Genomic DNA, 13320 nt, shown 5'->3' with positions numbered 1-13320 from the left:
TTATCTTTCTTCAAATCAATAGAACTCAAAGCAACAGCACTCGCATTATTTGCTATCTTAAATGATTTTATGAACGAGGCAAACATAGAATGGAAAAATTGCGTCGGAATATGCACCGATGGTGCTCGTTCTATGTCCGGAAGATTCCAAAGTATTCAAGCACTTGTGAAACAAAAATCGCCACAGTGCGTCTAGACACATTGCATGACCCATAGAGAAGCTTTGGCTTCCAAAGAAATGAGTCCTGGTTTGAATATTGTGTTAATTACGGTTGTAACCGTAGTAAATTATATAAAAATGAGACCTCTGAAATCAACAATCTTCTCTTCACTTTGCAAAGACATGGGTGCAGTACTTTCAGCATTACTATTTTATAGCGAGGCAAGATGGTTATCAAGAGGCAAATTTTTGCAACGTGTTTATGAATTAAGAGAAGAAATCGCCGTTTTTCTAGAATAGGAAAACAGACAGGAAGCTGAGAATTTTCGCGATCGTTTATTTGTGATGAAATTGAGCTACATGGTCGACATATTCGAGAAATTAAATAACTTGAATCTTCAACTGCAAGGAGCAAATATACATATATTGGATGCGAGTGATAAAGTTAATGCTTTTTGTAGGAAATTGGAGCAGAAATTTAAAGCAAGAAAACTTAACAATGTTTGCAAATTTGAATGATTGTATTAAAACTTACAAGGCTGAAGAAAAACATGTAAAAGTTGTTTTTGTAACCATTGAAAATCATTTAGCAATGCTAGCAATGAATTTTAAAAAGTACTTTCTTGCTGACGACAAACTGATATCAAGTTACAAGTGGGTGAGGGATCCATTTCAAAATACTCCCGAAGGACTCTCAATTGTAGAGGAAGAAACCTTCATAGGCTTCACGGCAAGCGGCGAAACCAAAAGACAATTTAGTACTAAATCACTCTTTGAATTTTGGGCAGGAGTGGATGATGAGTTTTCTTCACTAAAAACAAGGGCATTTCGCATTCTACTACCATTTTCAACATCTTACCTTATGAAACTGGATTTTCTGCGGTGGCTTCTTTGAAGACAAAATATAGATCTCAGCTAAATATAGAAAAGAAACTGAGAGTGTCTATTTCTAATATTAAACCCTCCTTCGAAAAACTTTGCTCTGAAAGACAGGCCCAAGGAAGTCACTAATAATTATTAAATTTGTTTTTAATTTAGTAAGTTGTTTTAATTTAGCAAGTTAATTATTAAATATGTCGAAATGTATTTTGTTTTGTATGTGTGTGTGTGTTCTTTCCTTTCAGTAACTTAATCAGTTTTTTTTAAATAACATTTTCTCTTGGATATGCTCGCGCCCCCCTCCCCCCATTAGTGTGCTCGCGAACCCCTAGGGGGCGCGCCCCACAGGTTGAGAATTACTGGAATATATAAAAGTGTTTTACTAAGAATCCTAATACCCGTAATTTAGAGAATCTGTAATTGTTTCCTTCTTATACGGATGCAATGGTCCAGTCGGAAGTTTCATATAAAATTATTACACTGTGCATTTTATCATAAAATCGAAAATAATTATTTAAAAATATTTGTCAAGATTTTTCATGTGTACTTTTTATATTTTTTTATTTGTTAGGATTAGTTTATTTGAAAATATAGAGACAAATAGGTTTTATTTTTGTTTGCAGCTTATTTCTACTTCCTTGTAAGAAGAAAAAGAATGCGAAAAATTATAATCGCAAAAAATTTCCTGTATCGACTTTCAAAGAAAATTACATTTTAACCGCTCTCGAATCCATCTGAACAATGTTTTTCCGTGACGTCTGTACGTAAGGACAGAAAAAATATAGTTTTTGTTTCTCAAAACGGAATGCAAAATGGATTCAGAGGAGATTTTTATCTTGATGTCTGTACGTACGTGCGTATCTCGTTGCAATCTGCTGCACCATATATATATCCACTGTGTTACCCGGCTCGGTGTGCTCAAGTTTTTATTCTTTTATATTGGCAAATTCTGCATATTTTGCTTTAAAAGTGATTGAATTATGTTTTTTTTTTATGTTAAGGTTTTCGTGTCTTTAGTTAATCCACATACAATGATTGTAGAATTATGAACAATTTAAAAGTTGTTTAAGTGGTACTAAGTCTAACGAAGCCGCCATTTGTTTACATTTGGAACTCTTAGTAGAACAGTGAACTAAATCAGTTTGTGCCCTAACTTTTTGCCGAGTCGGATCAAAAGTTTTATTGTGGGCACCGAAAAATCTGTCTTTCTTCCCGCTGGCCGAATTGCTTGTTTTCGCGTTAGAAACTCTAATTTTAATTCATAAAATTGTTTTCCTAACTTTTTTTACTGTATTTGGTGTTTTGTGTTTCTCTGTATTTCACAATTTTTAATAAACATGTTTTGGATTTTTACGTATTTCTGTCTTGTCGCGAAGTGAGAATTGAACTGATTGAATGAAAAATATATCTCTAATGAAGTACAAGTAAATAAGTTTAAATGAAATGCGAAAAGAACTGTGTGTAATTTAATATGCCTTAAAAGGGAGTAATGATATCTACATCAGGCAGTTTATACAGATATAACATTGTCTTCCTTTAAACTGAATTTGTTTAGTTACTCCTATGTATCAGTTTTAAAGCAATCACATTAAATAATTTTTGAAATAAAATATATGCTTCCATAATGGAAAGTATTTACACTATGATATTATTCTTCAAACTTATGTTACATTTATAATATGAAGAAAAATTCTTCTTGACCCAAACGTAACTTTGAAAAGTCTGCCAGTTAAATGAAAGTCATTATCAAAAATTGATTACATTAAATGAAGGACTGGACATTATTGGACATTAAATGAAAGTCCTTATCAAAAATTGATTCGTATTTATGGGAAAGATAAAACACAGCAAGAAAATTAAAAAATAAATGAAAGATGTGCTTATTACAGAAATGCTGCTCGAATTTGTCTGGTAAACTTCCGATGGTTATAAAAACGTTTGTGCGGTACTGTGCAATTTCTGTGCAAAATCTAAAAGCAGTTATTGTATTTTTATAGAAAAAAGTTGCTGTACTGAATTTTAAAAGTTTTCAAAAAAGTGTTTCGGAATATCAATATGCATTCATTAATTTCAGTAAATAAGTTTTTGAAGTATCCTCGTTTCCTTTCTCTCATCATTTATTCTTAATATTCAGTTGCCGACCGTGTGAAGATACATAAGACCGTGTGAAGATACATAAGTGACAGCACAGATTATCAAATTAAAGAAAATGTTATTAAAATTAAGGAAACCTCACACTTCACTGTTTCTAATACTCAGAAAGATTTCCAACATTTTACTATTCTCAAATACTTCTCTCATCTGAATCACTAATGTTCTTTTGTATGGCCTTCTCTACACAGATTAGCTCTTTTCTTAGTTCAGTTTTGTTGTAAGATAAACAAAGGGTAGGAAGGCGAAACTTATACCCTCATAAATTTGAGTTACACATTTTAATTTAAAGTGATTTGCAACTTAATTCCTGAACGAAACGAGAAATTATTCTTATGTTTTCTAATAAAATTAAAGTCTATTCGAATCATGCATTAGATAAAACTGCTAAACTTGTGATATTATTTCTGTCTTCAAAAAGTAAATTTTTATGATATTTGATGTGATGAATTTTTAAAAATCAATAAATCAATGTGGCGAGTATATTTATGGGATAATATCCACTTATTTAAGTACTGTCTTTTGACTTAACTGTAGCTTTTAAAAATTTTCAACTAGAATTCAAATTTAAAATACAAGATATAAAAATGCAGTAACTAATCATTCATGTCAGTATGCAGGTAAGTTTGTTAGAGCTATTGGTTTTGACAAAGCAAATCACTTTAGCCCGAAATAGTACATAATTTGAATTGTTGTACATTTTTTTCCTCACTAAGTAAGTGCTCAGGTCTTTTAAATTTTGTTTCTATTACTTTTTACTACAAATACATTTTTCGAAGAATTATTAAATGCTTCCCTTTGCAAATGGTGTTTTTAAAAGTTACATATAAAGTTCTAAAATAACTAAAATAACTTCTAAGTAATAATTTATTCAAGATGAATACTTATTTCTGCCCAACGGGGAAAAACTAAAGAAAAAAAATCTATAAATTTACTCCTTTAGTAACATTTCAGAAAAAGAATCAAGGACTATGTTATTTTAATTATATTTTCTTAATTAAACTTATTTCTGCAGAGTTCAGGTAGCAATAGCAGGAAATTTTGCTTGATAATATAAAGACGAAACGATATACTGAATTGATACCTTTACATTATTATAATAATTAATTTCTTCTTTAAGGAACTTCAGAAGACTAATAATAGACTTAATCATTAGAATAATCGCAGGTGAAACTATTTGCATACTTTGCTCTAATTTCAGTGTAATGTCTGATCTCTATATTGCTGATTCAAGTAAAAGAGACGAGATAATATTATAAAAATAAATAACATAAAATAAAAACGATTAATAAAGGAATCAATATTATCATTAGATCAATAAAAATGAAAATTAAATATAAAACACAACCCAAAAAATTTCGTTATTAACAAGAAAGTTAATTTCTTAAAAAGGAAAATTTGCAAAAAAGCATTTACTAGTAAAATTATAAATTTCATTTCAAAATTTATTAATTTTTATGCGTTCAAGGCTGAAATACCTTATATTTAGAAAGTTTTATTTTCATACTAATGTAATATTTCTGAAGGCAAGAACATGGTCTTAACTGTTTCGTTAGCAAATTAAATAGGTGCCAAAATAATCTTCCCGAATCAAAAGACTATTTAATTTACATTCCATCAGATTTCTTCGAAAAATATATTTTCAAATCACAAAATTAAAAGAATCGGAAAACTAATCTTCGGCGCATTTATTTTGCTGTAAATATTTTACTTTATATTATTAAATTTATTTATCGCTAAAATGTGGGAGTTCACAGAATGGTTAAAATGCATTTCCATAAATATATATGTTTCAAAGCTATAATTAATGAATTTAAAAATTTCATCTGAGGCGTTGTGATATTGTATTTCTGTTATCAAAGGACAATAATTCTATTACAAAGGGAAACCTTAAAAAAGTTAATGAGTTAGCTTTCAAATTATTTAATTAACTAAATATTATGAATTCAATTTTTAATTTTCACAAATGCCAAGTCCTGTTCCCCGGATGGGAATCGAATTAAGAATTTTCCCTCACATCATGCAGGTGCTTAATAGCGCCAGCTGCATTTGATAGAGTGGAAGAACTTATGTTGAAGGCTGCTGTCATAGTTTTGGATAGTGATGATTGGCAAAGATGATGAGCAAAAACCGATATAATTTGCTGTTTTCGAAGGGTGAGGCTCGATAGTGAATAATCCTCCGTTCTGACAAAACGCCTCGAGAGATCAAGCTAAAAGTTTACCTTGAGGACAAGTATTGAAATATCCATATGTTTACAACAAGCCATTTTGCTCAACTGCAGTACTTGTGAATGGATGTCCTGCTCAGAACTGTGAAATAAAAAGCAGTATGAAGATTTTAGATTAAACTATAATCATCTCAAAAAGTTTATAAGGTATTTCTCCCGCCTTCTTGACATGCCTTCGTGGTGGGGTGGTCTGCACGCTCAGCGCGTAATTGAGAGGTTCGTGGTTCGATTCTCGGCGAAGGCGTTGCATATTTTTCATCTTTTCTGCTTCCAAAATACCTAATGTCTCTACAGTGGCGTCCGAAGTAAAAGGGTGTTGGATGATGATTCTCATCACCCAGGATTTGGCGATTGGGTCTCCTAAAAACCCCAGTCGCTCTTTAAAATGGGGAGTATATAAGATATTTCTCCCGCCTTCTCAGCATGCTTTCGTAGTGTAGTGGTCTGTACGCTGGGCGCGTATTCCAGAGGTCCGTGGTTCGATTCCCGGCAAGGGTATTGCTCATTTTTCATCACTCCTGCTTCCAAAATACCTAATATCTCTACAAATTTGTAGTGGAAAATTTATACTAAAATATGAAAAAAAATATCATACAAATATTTTGCATTCTATTGGCAGCTCATGAAAATTAAATCCTTATCCCTGAAGAGTATCAAAACTCAAGAATTTGAAAGCTTTGGCGTATGTTTCTGTGATTTTAAATATAAAATACTATAAAAAGAAAAGCATTAAACACGTTTATTATAGTCTGAAAAAAATTTTAAAAATGTGTATATTTGTGCTTACAATCACCAGTTACATAATGAATTTGTGAGGATGATGTTACCATCTCAGTTTATAATTTTTGTTCTTATATTATTCTGGTATTATTCTGTAATATGTAACCAAAATGCTGCATTATAACTATAAAAATTGTTTTCCTCATGATATTGAATACGAGAAAAAGAGGTAAGTTTTCGTTACCGAAAATTCATTAGAAATTTGTTTCGTTTCAGAAATTAAGAAGCCCAGATAAATGACTTTATAAATGAATGCTTTATTCTGAAATGCAGTTTCTAGTATATCAAAAATGCATGAAATAGCTTTTGGTCTACTAGCCGATCACTAATTGGCAATAATGCCTATTTATATCGGATGATTTTAATGAACCTAAAAAGAATAATATACTTTCGAGATGTATTAAAAACTATTCTTTTCGAGATTGCAAATACGAAATCGTCTTTTATCCGTTTCAATAAAATAAAGCCTTCCTTTATTTCCAAAAAATTATGTAATTTCATGACAATTTTTAAAAAAGTATTTGTTCTCAAACTGCTTTTGGGTATTCAAGTTTTAAATAAAATAAATGTTACTGCTTTAGCTGTCTCTTCATATATTGCAATCCTTTTCGTTAAAAGTAATTTTTACAACATCAAGAAATTTTTAATGCATTTATATTTTTTTCGAGATTATATTTTATATTTTAACCATTTTAACAGAATTTTCCAGAAAACACCTACTTCATATAGAATTATCACAATACTTTCACAAAAGCTCTTAATGCATTAAAATTTCATAAAAATTTTACAGCATTAAATATTAATGCTTAGTTTTCAAAGATTTATGCTTAATTTTAAGATTTATGCTTCGTTTTTCAAAGAGAATAAATGTACTACGTTCTCCAAATTCTGATATAATGGTTAAAAATGGTAAAATTAAAATGCTCTACTGTTTGAAATTAAAGGAAAAGTAATGTCAACCTCTAAACCTGCAGCTGTCTTCTCTTCTTGATGAATTACCTTAAGGGATATAAATAAAAATAAATTTTCGTCCGAATATAAGTTTTCAAAATTTAATTAAAGATGATGTCTTCTTCACCATCCATCATTTCCGATCTTATATTGTTCAGTGGTCTTTTTTCATTTTTTTTAAATGAAAAATGGGTGTTTAAATTAATCCTCTTGTGAAATCAGACAATGGAAACAACAAAAAATTGAAGAAAATGTCATGATATATATCCCACGTTTGATAAAAAAATTAATTTAAAACATTAAATCTTTCATTGTAATTGAAAAAAATATCTCATGTCGCCAAACATTGAATTTTGCCAGTTTATTTTATTTTAAACACTACAGATCTCATGTTTGAAATTTTAGAAATTAATCCTTAGAATTAATGCCTCAGTTAGCTTTATTTGAGAAGAATTCCAATTCCGAGGTTTTGAAATGAAGATTTAGAAGCATGATTTGATTTAGAAAGGGAATTAAGTGAAGAAATTCCTTTTATTTGAGGCTAAATGAAGTCTTTCTTTATGTAAATTAAAATTAAATTAAGTACTTTGGAAATGTTTATTATAATATTGATTACATATATTGGTTTTACGATACGTTTCTTTAGAATAGGCAGACGTGCATATGGAGTTTTATTCAACAACCTGTGACTTCAGATATCATTATTGTAAGTATCCCATAATATTTAGTTTATATTCTAAGGATTTTCCTTCTTTCTTCCAGTATGCTCTCGTGATTCAACGGTAGCACACTCGACGCTTATTCCGGAGTCGGTGAAGGCAAAGCAGATCTGTTCAGTTTCCAGGCATATAGAAAAAGGCGGCGAAAGAATAAACGACAAGTGGGCACCGAACTTAAAGGTGCAGGACGATAAGTCGTCACCTCAAAGTTTTGATGCTTGACTCCCCTAATCTCCATTCGCCATTTAAAAGGGGAGTATATAATGTATTATATGCCTCCTCTCAGTATATCTTCGTGGTATAACGGTAGCACACTAGACGCGCATTCAAGACGTTCGACTCCCGGCGAACGCATTGCTCATATTTCATGTCGCCTGCTAAAAAAAACTAATGACTCTACAATACATAAAAATAATTATATTTGTTTGAAAATAGAATGCAATTTTTAATATGGACATCGTACTGAACGTATTTTGAGTGCAGTGTATAGTTGTATCGAACTGTGGTCACATTGTAAGTTTATGATGCTAAAAAGGACAATTGCGTAGTCTTTAGATTTTCAATGCACTGTTACAGTATCAATTTACATGTTTTGCAAATTATAACTGCTATTTATAAGTCATGCGGCAAGCTAGCACTTCTGAAGGATTTGTTTGCAGATGATCTAAAGATAGTATATTTACTTCCCAATTATCTTATCTTTTATATTAACAACGACTTAAATTGACTTTTTGTACACTATATTCCAGGATTTATAATGTGTAGTTAGTCGATAATTGTCATATACACTGCTGGCCATTCAAACTGCAACACCAAGAAAGACAAGAGATATCACAGCAAAATTTATTTAGTAGATAACATGTTGACCAAGTATCATATGTTTAAATTTATAGACTTCTGTGAAGTGTGGTTCCTTCCAGAATCAGTAGCCAGAGTAGCCGGCATTGTTGGAGATCACCGCTGCCACACGCCTCGGCGTCGATTCAAATATATTTTGGATGTGTTCTTGAGGTACAGCAGACCAAGCAGTTTCCACAGGTTGCCAAAGTTGATCTGGTGTGGCAGATTGGGATGTAATCCGGGTCAGACGTTCAGCAATCATGGACCACATGTTTTCTGTCGGCGAAAGACCCGGAGAGCGAGCCGGCCAGGGAAGCAATCAATCTGGCGATTGATGAAGAACCCTTGGACAATGCGTGTCACGTGTGGTCGCGCACTCTCCTGTTGAAATATGGCTGTGGGCAAGCTCTGAAGGTAATGAAGGACAACTGGCTCCAAAACCTTGGAGATGTAGCGCTGGCTGTTTAAAGTACCGGCAATGCGTATTAGAGGAGTGCGACAGTGATATCCAATACCGCCCCATACCATAATACCCGTCACTGCCATGCGCACAATGTTCCTGTCATCACGTGAAGTGGTGTACTGAGGTGAATGCGATCGAATACGTCGCTTCGTCGTACCCTCCTGCATCCAACAGTCACTTATCCTCATTACAGTTGTTTGGTTTCGTCCAACACGACTACCAATTTCCCTGAAATATAATCCACACTCTCGGTAGGCCACTATCGTTCCTCTGTTGAACTCCGATAGATGATCGCTGTTTACTACAAGGCATAATTGCTCGTTTTTTTTTTTTTTAAACCACAAGAAAAACACAATTGCTGAACTTGAAATCGTCGAAAATTCCAAGCCTTAAATAGCGCTTTGAAGTGGTGCCACAGGCGCGCGTGATGTGCGTCTGCGCTGAAATTCTAATCATTTGCATATCTCATCTCCGCTAATGCATATTGTAAATTTCATGTTATTTGCATGCTTCCTTCAGGGTGTTCCATTAATGGTGGCCAGCAGTGTATATTAGCATTATTACTCTAATTAATAAAAATTGTTTCTAATGTTATATATAGCGTACATAAACTTCAATCATGCGCGAAAATCGCCTATTCTGTAGGAATAGAATAATCCATTTTATATCTCTTTACTGTCGAAGCGTAGACTCTAAAAAGGAAAGAGTGAAATATTTTCAAATATTCTTTTCTGTTTGTGAGCACTTTTTTTGCTGCTTGGGAGCATTATACTTTTTTTCTTCTAATACTTTCAAATTGCTGCAAATGTTCAAAATATTTTCCATTACTTTATTAAAGGCATTACGGATGTAAGCATTCTAGGGCACTACAAGTCGATAATATTTCAAGATCAACTGTAAAACTTTCTTTCCCATTGAAATAGTATTATTGCAATCAATTTCTTATTCTTGACTCATTATTTTAAGCATGTAATATAGGCTAAATCAAGAAGATTTTCAAAGAACCTTTTATCCTAAATTCCGACTATATGCCATTCGATATATGTATACAGATTTATTGTTTCAAAAGATTCAAGTTTACTTAGATTATTAGATAGTCAGAACAGCTACACCATGCAGCTACATTCTGGAAAACGTATCAGTACCTGCATCCATCTTTTAGCTTCGACAAATAAGCAGTTGCACTTTTTATGGTATTAGACTAAATCAACGACCGAGAACAAATTTTCAGTAGGTTGCTCAAGCAATATATTTACCTCGTACTTATGATTTTTCACTTACGAAGAGCAGTACCAATGATGTCCAATATCAAGAAATTTTCCTACAGCATAGAAGCAGTCATTCTAACTATAAAGCAATTTTCACTGATGGCTCAAATAATCATGATCATGTCAAGGCAGCTTTTGTTTGTGATAAAGAAATCAAGAGTAGTAAACTTTATAAGGCTTACTACTACTGCAGAAATGTTTGCCATTTTGAATTCCTTGATCTTTATCTCTAAACAGAACAGCAGAAAGTTCAGCATCTAGTTTGACTCTCTGAGTGCTCTTGAATCAATAAATACAAATACTAGCCACCTTTTGGTGTTCGAAATTTTAAAGGCACACCTCCGTTTGAGAAACGCAGATTATTATTCTGTTGCGTACTGCTGGGTGCCTGGACATGCTGGGATCAAAGGCAATGAACTCGCCGATGTCGCAGCAAAATCTGCTGATATTACCTCTGAAAATGATGTCCCTTTTACAGACATACGGAAGTATATAAGAAGAAAGATCTTGTCTAGGTGGCAAGAACTCTGGAAATGCCAGACACGGAACGCATTAAGGCAGGTAAAACCCCATTTGGAGTATTGGGAGTCGAAAGGGAATCGAAAGTAGGATGTACTGATGACTCGTTTACGAATTGGTAACTGCAGAATGACACATCAGTATCTCTTAAAAGGTGAAAATGAGCCTATTTGTGACACTTGCAACGTTCCGTTTCAGTCAATCATATTTTAACCTACTGTTGTACTGTCAGAAACGTGGATATCATTTTAATACGAATGTTAACTTAACAGATCTCATTGGAAGAATCCTTCATATCAACGTCATAAGATTTTTAAAAGACATCTCTTTTTACCATATGATTTGAAGTTTTTTCGTTTTATCCTGTTGCTAGAGCATTTCTCAGTCACTTCTCCATGCCTTCATCAGCATTATGGGTTCATTTCAACAGTTCATCTGATACAATAATTTCGTGTATTTTGGATTTTATTCACCATTCGTTTGGCGCAAAATAACCCTCAAGGGTTTGTGCCATTAAAAGTCAACCAACCAACCATGATTTTTCATAAATGTGCATAACATTTGTTCTTATATGATTGTTATTAAATTTAGTATCTTTATATCCTTAGGAGTTCTGCTTTAAAACTAAACAACCACTGAAAATCGTTCTGTAAAATTTTATTATGAGAACTAATAGTTTTAATATCATGTACAGGAAAATAATTGATGTGAACATTGACTTTTGGCTCCAAGACTTTTTTAATCTTCAGTAAAAGCTAAACTCATCAATCATAATTTTCGGGCAACCAAAAACATCTAAAATAAATGTTTTTAGACACAAACTATCATTTGACATTTTGCTAAAACATTACACTGATAGACTTATTATCATTAAAGTTGAGCATGCCAGTAAATGTTTAAATAAAACCTAAAAAATATTTTTTTCCTTTAAGGGAAATTAAAGTCATCAATCATTTTTAGTTATATTACTTTAATATAATCCAAAGTAAACTGTTTTAGCACCATTTTTACTATAATACTCATAATTTCTTTCAAACTTTGTCTGCAGGGTAAAAAACATGCAATTTCTTCGTACATGTTTACATTTTCCTAAAGCCGTACTTTGTAGTAAAAGATTAGAGGGAGACATGGTTGGAGATAAAATAGTTTTTTCACCGGAAGGCATAAAAAAATTAAGTAATCAAATTTTTATTTTTCGATCACAGCGATAAATAGATCTTGACTGCTGTTTTATTCAGTGTATGAAAAATTAACTACTGGATGTCAAGAAATATTCAGTACCAATATCTATAGTTGTCAAATCGTCAAGTCTGCCTTCATATTAGCTTTATTTCTTCCACATTTTTTTTCTAAATTTATATAAATATATGAAGCAAAATTTGATTTGTTATGTATGATCTTCATATGAAATGCAAGTTTCCTTCTAATAATTCAGCATTGTTTTTATACTTAGTAGAATACATAATGATACAAATAATTTTATCAGAAGTGTTGATTGAAAAGTGATTCGAATGGAAAGACCGCTCAACACTGATTGTTCGAACGGCTTCAAATTGCAGAAAAAAAGATAGTTTCGTGGGTGTTTTCGTAGTTTCACCTCTGTATACTGTAACTGTATATGAGCCAGTTTTCCTTAGAAAGCCCTCTCAGAAAGTGGCTTTCCCGTTAGGTTGGTAACTTTCGCGTGTTTTATTAAACGTATTAATGAAGCAAAATCTTCCGAGTTAAAAGACAGAAAATTCTTTGAAATATATAGAACTATCAAATTTATATAGGGCTGTTTTTGGAGTTAAGATTTGAACTTAATGGGCACAATGACGGTTTAAAGCAGTGTTTCCCAAGGTAGGGCCATAGCCAGGAGTTTCAGTTCGGTTCTTAAGGGGAGCAATTTAAAAGTGGAGTCGTCCAGAGTTTAAGTTAACCGTATGGCGACATTCAATCGTTACTCTATCAGTCACCATCGGGATAAGTCTATCTCGATGGTGACAGCTGGGTAAACCTTCAGTATAAGTAACTTATATCCTCCATGCTAGTAGCCGTGATTTGATTGTTATTAAAGTTAAACTACAGGTTATTATGGTCTGGCACTAATTATTTCGAGCTATTTGTTCTGAATGGCGCGAAATGCTAATTACCAGATCCCAATTTTTTCAGTGTTTTGCAGTAACGCTCAGAATTCACTGTTGATGTTAATTTGAGATAAGAGTTAATTAAGTTGCTGTAAAAGTCTCTTTGTTTTAAAAAGTATATACATTGTATAAATATAAGTGATATATGAATGGTATGTAAATTCAAAAGGTAATTTTCATTAATTTCATAATTTCCCACAAAAATTTGTCAAATGAAAAGTTATATTTTTCT

At 32.3% G+C, this 13320-nt stretch overlaps 1 long non-coding RNA gene across 1 annotated transcript in view; it reads left to right on the top strand.

The window, feature by feature from the left end:
• The window catches only part of LOC146999112 (uncharacterized), a 164880-nt gene extending 153172 nt beyond the window's left edge, over nucleotides 1-11708 (top strand). Inside the window, exon 3 of the long non-coding RNA XR_015039433.1 lies at nucleotides 7913-11708. This is a non-coding gene — a long non-coding RNA (uncharacterized LOC146999112). The remainder of the gene's footprint in view (nucleotides 1-7912) is intronic.
• The last annotated feature ends 1612 nt before the right edge of the window (nucleotides 11709-13320 follow it).

This window comes from Stegodyphus dumicola, chromosome 1 (genome assembly GCF_044657685.1).
Source record: "Stegodyphus dumicola isolate Sdum_Otavi_A_Nest chromosome 1, ASM4465768v1".
In the NCBI taxonomy this organism is placed as follows: Eukaryota; Metazoa; Arthropoda; class Arachnida; order Araneae; family Eresidae; genus Stegodyphus; species Stegodyphus dumicola.
The sequence above is the reverse complement of the archived record's forward strand: the minus strand, read 5'-3'. Positions and strand labels throughout refer to the sequence as shown.